The following is an 8,962-nucleotide window of genomic DNA, read 5'->3' as shown; positions in this document are numbered from 1 at the left end:
TCCATGTCCAATATTAGAAAAATAACCACGCCGTTATTGAAAATTAATTAGTGTATAAAACACTATACAAATTATTATTATTATTATTATTATTATTATTATTATTATCATTATTTATTATTATTATTATATATATTATTATTATTATTATTATTATTATTATTATTATTATTATTATTATTATAAAGAAAAAGAAATCGCAACAGTATTTTAATCATTCAAATTACAATAATATCATTTCTGTTGACTTTGTTGCCATTGGTACTAATAACATTTAAAGGGAAATGAAAAATAAACAAACAAACAACAACACCAAAAAACAACATGTATCCACAAAATATCTAAATTATTTACAGCGTAAATATTCAACCACTCATAATATGTAAACACTGAAACCACTTCACATTGCATGAAAACAACTCATTTCATCGGAATGTACATTTTGGTTGGCACAAACGTAAATTTTGAAGAAATCAATGAGAAAAATCGACAGGTAGAAAATTAACGTCACGCTATGTAGTGAGCAACGCACTGTGCTATGATCGACATGTTATCACCATTATTTTCAGGATTATATCTGCTACTAGTGCCATATATATATATATATAAATAAAAGAGTATGCTAATAATAATTGTATCGGGAGCCGCCTCGCTCGCTGTCACATCACCTAGAACTCGCTCACCCGATTCGCGTGCATCAATGGTCAATAGGAGTTGTGTGGGAGTGAGTGAGTGAGGAAGGGAGGGAGGGAGAGGGGGGGGGGGGGAATGTGTATGCATATGTCTCTGTGAGCGTATAATGTGTGTGTGTATGTGTGTGTGTGCGTGTCCAGGCGAGAGTTGGTTATGGGTGTTTCAGAGGGGGATGCAAGGAGGGATTACCTAAAGAGAGCATTTTTCTTTTGCTGTCATGTGAGGGAGGGAGGGAACAGAGAATTGAAAGGAAAAAAGAGTAGAGTACCTAAAGAAAGAGCAACAATATATAGAAAACGCATGTATTTGTGTGTGTGTGTGTGTGTGTGTGTGTGTGTGTGTGCGTGTGAGAGGGAGAGAGAGGTGGGGGATAGAGAGAGAGAGAGGGAGAGAGAGAGAGAGAGAGAGAGAGAGAGAGAGAGAGAGAGAGAGAGAGAGATGAAAAGTTTTGGCCCCACTCTGATATTTTCAAAGCAATAAAAGGTATCAACAAAGCTTAGCTTTCTGTTTATCATTATTATACAGGGTGTCCGTAAAGTCTGGACAGAGTAAAGTAAAATATTTTTCAAAATAGTTTTCAAAAGTTATTGCATCGAGTTCATGCAAATTTTGTGAAACGCATTGACATTTGCATTGCAAATGATGGCGCTCATATTGGCGATATGATTTGAATAAAATAAATAGTGAAAATAAAACTTAATTTTAATTATATACCTAAAATATTCGACTATCCTAGGTGTCCAGACTTTATGGCAACCTGTACATCTCAACGTGGTCACCGTTTCCATGCTCACATAGCAGACAACGAAAAGAAGAGGAATTCATACTTTGACACCATCGAGTCACCTCCGCTTGCACCTCGCCATCAATTCCAAAAATTGTCCCCTTAAATTGAGAAAAGTAAAATGTCACTAAGAAGTAATTCGGCGATATAGGGAGTGTTCTACGGCTTCAGTAAAACTGCTTCTTCCATTGTGATCATGCGTCTGTGTGAGCACTCTCGGTATCCTTTCTGTAACCCAGAATTCTCGAACAATATATCCAACTCTTCCCTATGAATTTCCAAGCCGTTGCAAACTGATAGCATTATCCGCGATAGGCTCGCAATTTTTTTGTTGATTTGCCGCTGTCGATGCAGTTTGGGACGACAACTGCGAGTTTGGTCTTTCATGTTGGTAGAGAGACCACCAGTTCCAGTAAAACATTTAATCCACCTTTGAACTGTTCGAATGCCAACACACGCGTTATTATCAACAAGTATTTAAGCCATTCAGGAATGTGTACTGGTGCACACATCTCTCTGTAGTAAGAAAATTAATTACCGCCTGCTGTTTGATGCATAATCCTATTATTCGATTTCTTTGTCGGATCGTGTTTTTTCAAATAAAAGCAAGCAATAGCAGTTAAACTAAATCTGGTGACATCAGAGAAAAATAAATTGCGCACATACCGTGTTAAGGTTGATTCAAAAGTCTTGTCAGGGTTTGCTTGGTGGATTGTAAATAACAGAATAGAGATTTACAACAACAAAAAATTAACAAAAACAAAACAAAAAGTTCCCTGTACATTATACAGCAAACTTTGGAATTTAATTCAAACCATAAATAACTGAAAACAACTTTGCGAGTACTCTGAAAAGTCAACGTGTCTATCCGTGTAGTCTGGAGACTGTGACGCAATCTTTACCATACTTGATCTATCATCACTTGTCTTACAGGCTTTTAGTTGTGTGGTTCAAAAATTCTGTCGGGTTTAAGAATCTTAATAGCTAAAGAACAATTAATGTTTGCGACGTGCGGTTTTCGATAAGTTCATCACAAACTTAAGGATTTTCCGAAATTTGAACGAGATTCTCAAGAAATCTCTGTTTTCTATGCAATATCAAAATCAATATAATAGGTCCTTAAAACAACAACAATAACAACAACAACAACAACAACAAGAACAGAAAACACAATAACGGCGATTCTTGGCTCCGTGTGTTGAATCGGTGGCTCATGCATGCCCTTGTGGGTTTGTTTTTTTCTTTGGGGGTTTGTAAAAGGTATAGTCTTTTAACCACCATAACCAATATCAATAGACGATTTGAAGAGGAGAACAAAAAGTACAACTGAATCTGTGACACAGATTCGGATTGCAGATCGAGTATTAGAAAGTTTGCGTCACCATCTACAAACTACACTGGAGAGATATGCTGTCTTTTCGGAGTATTAGCAAAATTGTTTACAGATAGTGACGGTATATTTAAAAAAAATCCAAAGCCTGTTTTATGTTTGTTTATTGCTTTAGGTCTCTTCAACACAATTGAGGTTATATGAGAGACCGCTGAAACAAAAAAAAAAAGCAATCTAACAAAAATAGTACAAATGTAAATCAAAATCATAACCTAAAGATATCATAAGCTAAATTATAAATAACCAAGAACAAACAGGCAGAAGATTTACAGAAAAAAAAATATCCCCTGTCAAAAATACAATCACAAACCAAAGAAGCAGGATAGGCTAGTAAAGAGAAGAAGAAACGACATCACTATCGGATCGTACACCCATGCGAACATCATAGGTATACGATTCAAGGGTGATGCTCCCATCCAACCACCCGCAAAGCCTGTTTTATTATGTACTAAAAACCCGTATGTTTTTATATTTATTCAGTTTTCACAATTCCAGATAAAAACCCCGACAGAACTTTTGAATCGCCTATTACAGGCGTCAAGACTTTTCAATCACACCTAGTGGATAGAATCTTGGTTACTTACTGGCACTGTTGCATCTAGAATTACTTATACTAACAATCCTCGGATGATCGAGGAGGCGATCGGAAGTGAACTGAATCATATAATGTATGACCTTTGGTAATTACTGTTGTTGTCTCTGTCCGATTAATCCATGATACTATAAGATCCTCTCCAGTTTGCAAGAAATGTATTATCACAGTGTTTGGATACAATGGTGGATGTAATGTGTAATTGCACTGAAGATCCGTACAGCGTTATGCGCTTTAAAATCGCTTATGTCAAAAAAATAATTATGAAAAATGATGTTTATGATCTTTGAGGCCGGAATCTCCAGTTAGCAAGCATGCATTGAATGAAGAAACATATGCCCTCATTCCGCTCAGATCCCGAGAATTATTTACAATGGTCACGCAGAAATAAAATTAAAAAAAAAAAAATAAAAAAAAATAAAAAAAAAATAACAGAAAACAAACAAACGAATATATGATGTTGTCTCGCTGTACGATGTTTCAGCGCAAATCCTCCCATCATTGTGTCAAAAATATAGTCCCTGCGAGCATTGCGAAAATATAACTGGACTTTATCCTTGTTTCTAAAGGTATAATGAACAGAATTAATTTCTTGTTATCCTTTGCATAGGTTGCTGGTTTGTCGAAAAGTACTAACCACCAAATCTATAGACCCAGCTACTCGTTTATTAGATTAGACAATACAGGGTGGGCAGGAAAAAAAATATCGACTGTACCCAGGATCGACTAAAGTCCCGTTGCTTTAGAGACGAGTGCCAAACCAACAGAGCTTTCAGGACACTCTCTAGTGTTTAGACATTGTAATACCTTACTAACCGTGTCTTGACTGGTTTGGCTGTTTGGTATAAGCTATTTTCAGCACCAACGTGCCAGCAGTCCAAATATTCGATCCCCCAGATATTGTACTAATTATTAACACATGTGAAAGGGTGTCTTACTGCCTGGTACAAAAAGCGTATCGTAAAAAAATTGCAATAACTCTCAATTTTATAAATCACATCATGGAAACCTGAGAGTAAAAACAAAAACAACCTATCCGAGACTAAAGATGAACTTTGGAGTTTGAAATTTGTATTCTATTATTTATTGCAACCGACATAGCGCATAATAATAATATTTTTTTTATTTCTGTGCACTCATTCATTTCGTGATGAGTGGATACTTCAGATTGATATCTCGTTACAAATCATGGTTACTCGCTCAAGAAGTATGAGGACACAAATGATGAAAATATATAATTATTATTTGATATAGCGTCAGTATCCACAAATAATAGTGCTCAGAGGTGCTTTACAATAGTTTTTTTTGTTTTTTTTTTTTGGTCTCACACAAGTTCATTCATTCGACTACGAAATCACCACAACAGTCACGCACGCACACACACACACACACACACACACACACACACACAAACACACACACACACATCTTGTTCGAAGTTCACAAAGAAGCACAAAAAGCAGAATGAAAAAGATTTGTTTTTAAATGCCGTTTGAAGACTGGAAAAATGTCACATTGTCGGGTTCTAGGTGGTAAAGAATTCCTTATGATTGGAGCCGAAAATGCAAAACCACGCTCAGCAAACTTTGTTCTTGGGATGATTTTCTCCATTAGCGAAGAACTGGCGGATAGCAGAGATCGAGTTGATCTCTATTCTCTCACAAAGCATTCAATGTATTGAGGAGATGTATGGTGAAGGCAATTGTAAGCAAAATTGCGATTTTGTATTTTATTTTTTTTTTCTCTATTGGAAGCCAGTGTAGTGACTTAAGGACCGGTGTTTTATGGTCCCAAGGCTTTGTCCTTGTAACTATACGAGCAGCTTTGTTTTGCATCAAATGTAGTCTGTTTAGCGATGTCTTTGGTAGGCCGTACAGGAGAGAGTTACAATAATCCAAGTGGTTGGTAACAAGGGCATGGATGAGTGTTTTACACGTTTCGTCATCAATAACATTTCGTATTCTGCATACCATTTGGAGAGCTCTATGAACCGCCTGACAGCACTTTGTTATGTGTGCGAATGTCTAGGTGAGTGTCAAAATAGAAACAAGGTTTCGAACGACGTAGGATGTTTTAATAACAGATTCTCCGAGGGGCAGTTGGTTAATAAGTACATGTATATCCTTTCCTGTCTTTTTGATTACGATCAACTCGGTTTTGTCCTCGTTAAATTTAAGCATGTTGTTTGTCATCCATGCTTTAGCATTATCTAGACATGCTGCGAGTCGCTGTTTTGTTTCGTCGATATTTCTTTTTTTTTTTTTGTTGATGAAATGGGAGTGGATAACTGGGTATCATCGGCGTAGAGATTATGATGACTGAGACAGAAGGCCGTGATGATGTTGCTTAAGGGCTTTGGGTATATTGTGAAAATATAGTGGGAAGAACTATTACCTTAGGCAGAACTTTTTCTCAATTCGGGTAGTCGACAAATGGAACCGCCTACCTGCAACAGTTGTCGACGCCCCTTCATTGCAGGCATTCGAGGGCCGTCTTGGTGCTCATTGTGAAACAGAAAAATACTGTTTGTAAAGTTAAATTCAGACACCTCCTTCGACTATGTGGCATGCCCAGTTTTGAGAGACGTGAATTAAATACGTTCACGAATGCACAAGAGCAGATAAAAGGCTGTAAAAGCCTACATAAATCTGGACTTATATCATATCATATCACATATTACATTCTCTTCATGAAAACCGACAAGAAAGGTGGATTGAGGTGATAGAAAAATTTGACCTGAGTCACTCGAGCCGCCATGCATGATAGACAATAATAAATAAAAAATCCTAAGTCATCCCAAATAAGAACAGCGCTATCAACAGGGGTTGACAAAATAGCCAAAGAAATAAAACAAAGAGGAAAGCACATACCAAACCACTACTTTGAATGTTAGAAAAGAAAACCAGCGAATATTAAAATCACAACCTCCTAATGGCCTATTCCTCTCAATGCCAGTTTCACCAAATGAAATGAAAGAAGCGCTGAAGAAAATGAAAAATAGGAAAGCTGCGGGTATAGATGGGATCTATCTAGATATGCTCACCCATCTTGGACCCCAAGTAATTAACTGGTTGGCAAACACCTTCACAGATATCATGAACAAGGGTAAATATCCACAACTATGGAAACATGCAAAAATCATTGCCATCCTGAAACCAGACAAACCAGCTACAGAACCATCCAGCTACAGACAAATATCACTACTATGCTGCCTGTACAAATTACTAGAAAGAGTCCTACTTAAAAGAATCACCCCTTATATAGACAAATTGATACCAGCGCAACAGGCAGGTTTTAGACCACAAAGAGGAACAGCTGAACAAGTTTTGGAACTTACACCCTTTATAGAATCGGGATTTCAAAATAAACTGAAGACTGGGGCCGTTCTAATCGACCTGTCTACGGCCTACGATACAGTCTGGACTGGAGGATTAATGTTGAAATTGGCCAGAATAATACAGTGCAAGAAAACTCTCAAACTCCTCTCAAGCATGATCGGAACTATAAAATTTCATGTTATTCTAGGAGGGGAGAAAAGCAAAACAAGAAAGGTAAAAAATGGTGTACCACAAGGATCAATCATTGCACTAACACTGTTCAACATCTATATCAGTGACATGCCTGCCAGCCAATCACTTCAACTGGGCTATACAGACGACTGGGTATTGGCCCATCAATCAAAAGACTTGGAAGAAATAGAAAAGACACTCAGTGAGGAAACATCAAAGCTCAAGGAATATTTCGACCAACACAACAAAATCTGTGTCAACTACATTTCATTTGAACAACGGACAGGTCACCGAAACTCTTAACATATTAGTTGATGAAAATATCCTGCCAGCGGACAGAAATCTAAAATACCTAGGTGTCATCCTCGACAGACAGCTTAACTACAAAAAAAAAAAACATATTGAAGGAACAGCAAACAAAATTGAAAAAAGTAACTGCCTTAGAAAATTAGCCGGGACCACCTGGGGAGCAACACAACAAGTCCTAAGAACATCAGCATTAGTACTCTGCTATATCGCCGGAGAATACTGTGCCCCTGTTTGGACAAGAAGCCCCCACACGAAATTCTCGACATCAAACGAAAATCCATGCGCATAATAACGGGATGCCTCAAATAACACCAATCCCTTGACTCCCAACTATAAGCGCAATCGCACCACCAGAACTCAAGCGGGAATAAGCAACCCAAAAAGTAGCCCACAAACTGAAAGACCACATCCTAATTCCCCATTAAAAACCATCATAATTGAAGCTCCCAGAATACCACGACTTAAATCCAGAAAGCCCTTCTACGACTCCGAACCGAAAAACTTCGATATTGGGGAAGCCTGGAGGGATTGTTGGACAAACACCGTGCCAGAGGGAGGTGGGGTAATTAAAGACCCAAAGGAATTTATGCCAGGCTTCAGGAATGGCAATCGAAAACAGTGGGTCACCTCAAACCGACTACTGACAGGCCATGGCAGGACTGGTGCAAACATGCATCGATGGGGTCTGAGGGGGTCAGCCGACCGTCCCCACTGTCAGAGAACGTCAGAGACAGCAGACCACATAATCTCACACTGCCTTGTGACAAGATTGGCAGGAGGTCTCGAGGCTGTCCTCAGCTGCGGTGACGAATTTAAAGACTGGCTGGAGACTTCCAGTGTGGAGATGTAGCCATATGCTACTACTATGGTTACTCGCAGAGGGAGCTGTCTAGCAATATTTCATTTCTGGATCTTTAAAACAAGCCAGATAACAAATAATTGAAAGGTATAGAATTTCGAAGAGGAAGGGCCCTGTCCGACGAAGAATCGTTGACTTGTGGGTAAAAAAGTGTACTTAGTTTTCAGATCACCTAATAGTCTCATCAAGACACAAGCACAGGATCCAGTTGAGAGGAAAACTCTCACATGCTAACATTATACATTCAAAACAACAAATATAACAACACATAACAGAGAGATGATTAACAACGAAATAAATATCTCACAAAATCAATAATATCCATTTGACTGTTTCCCTCCTGCCCAGGATAACATAACAAAGTAATTTCATTCCAAAACAAAGACAGAAAGCGAGTTGGAAAACAGATATAGGGGTATAGAAGACACAGTAAATGACCTTCCTGCCTTCTATGGGAGGTCAAGAACCCCACTATAGCTCAAGGCGCCAGATGTATCAATAGTCATATCATAAGTCAAGTCATTTTGCCATTTTTTTTCAGTCAGAACGGTGATCTGGCTTTAGCAAATTTTACAGAACTGTTTTTGGAAAAATACATTAATTATTTAAGTTCTTTGACAAATATGTAACGTGTCAAACTGGCATTATATTGAAGTGAGGCAAACACCAAAATGTAAATTTGAATTTAGAATGATGAAAAATGTGACATTTTGGATTGTTGCGCTTTATGAAATTAATTCAACGAAGCACATGAACGTATTCCAATTTTGATAACTTTTAATATATAATTAAATTTGTTTGTTTGTTTGTTTTCATTTCAGCAACA

At 37.7% G+C, this 8,962-nt stretch overlaps 1 protein-coding gene across 14 annotated transcripts in view; it reads right to left on the bottom strand.

Annotated features, from left to right (window-relative positions):
* The window catches only part of LOC144972788 (uncharacterized), a 160,525-nt gene extending 159,928 nt beyond the window's left edge, over positions 1–597 (bottom strand). For 4 of the 14 annotated variants that reach the window (XR_013645426.1, XM_078914417.1, XM_078914420.1 and 1 more), the window contains exon 1: positions 355–491. The gene's annotated coding sequence lies outside the window, so the exon portion shown is untranslated. Of the gene's footprint in view, positions 1–354 lie in introns of all 14 variants that reach the window. The other 10 variants (XR_013645427.1, XM_078914419.1, XM_078914413.1 and 7 more) reach the window with 9 other exon arrangements.
* Positions 598–8,962: the final 8,365 nt, after the last annotated feature.

Source organism: Berghia stephanieae, chromosome 5 (genome assembly GCF_034508935.2).
Source record: "Berghia stephanieae isolate SIO BIC M18660-M18661 chromosome 5, UCSD_Bste_1.3, whole genome shotgun sequence".
NCBI classification, from domain to species: domain Eukaryota; kingdom Metazoa; phylum Mollusca; class Gastropoda; order Nudibranchia; family Aeolidiidae; genus Berghia; species Berghia stephanieae.
This window is presented reverse-complemented; position numbering and strand designations above follow the sequence as displayed.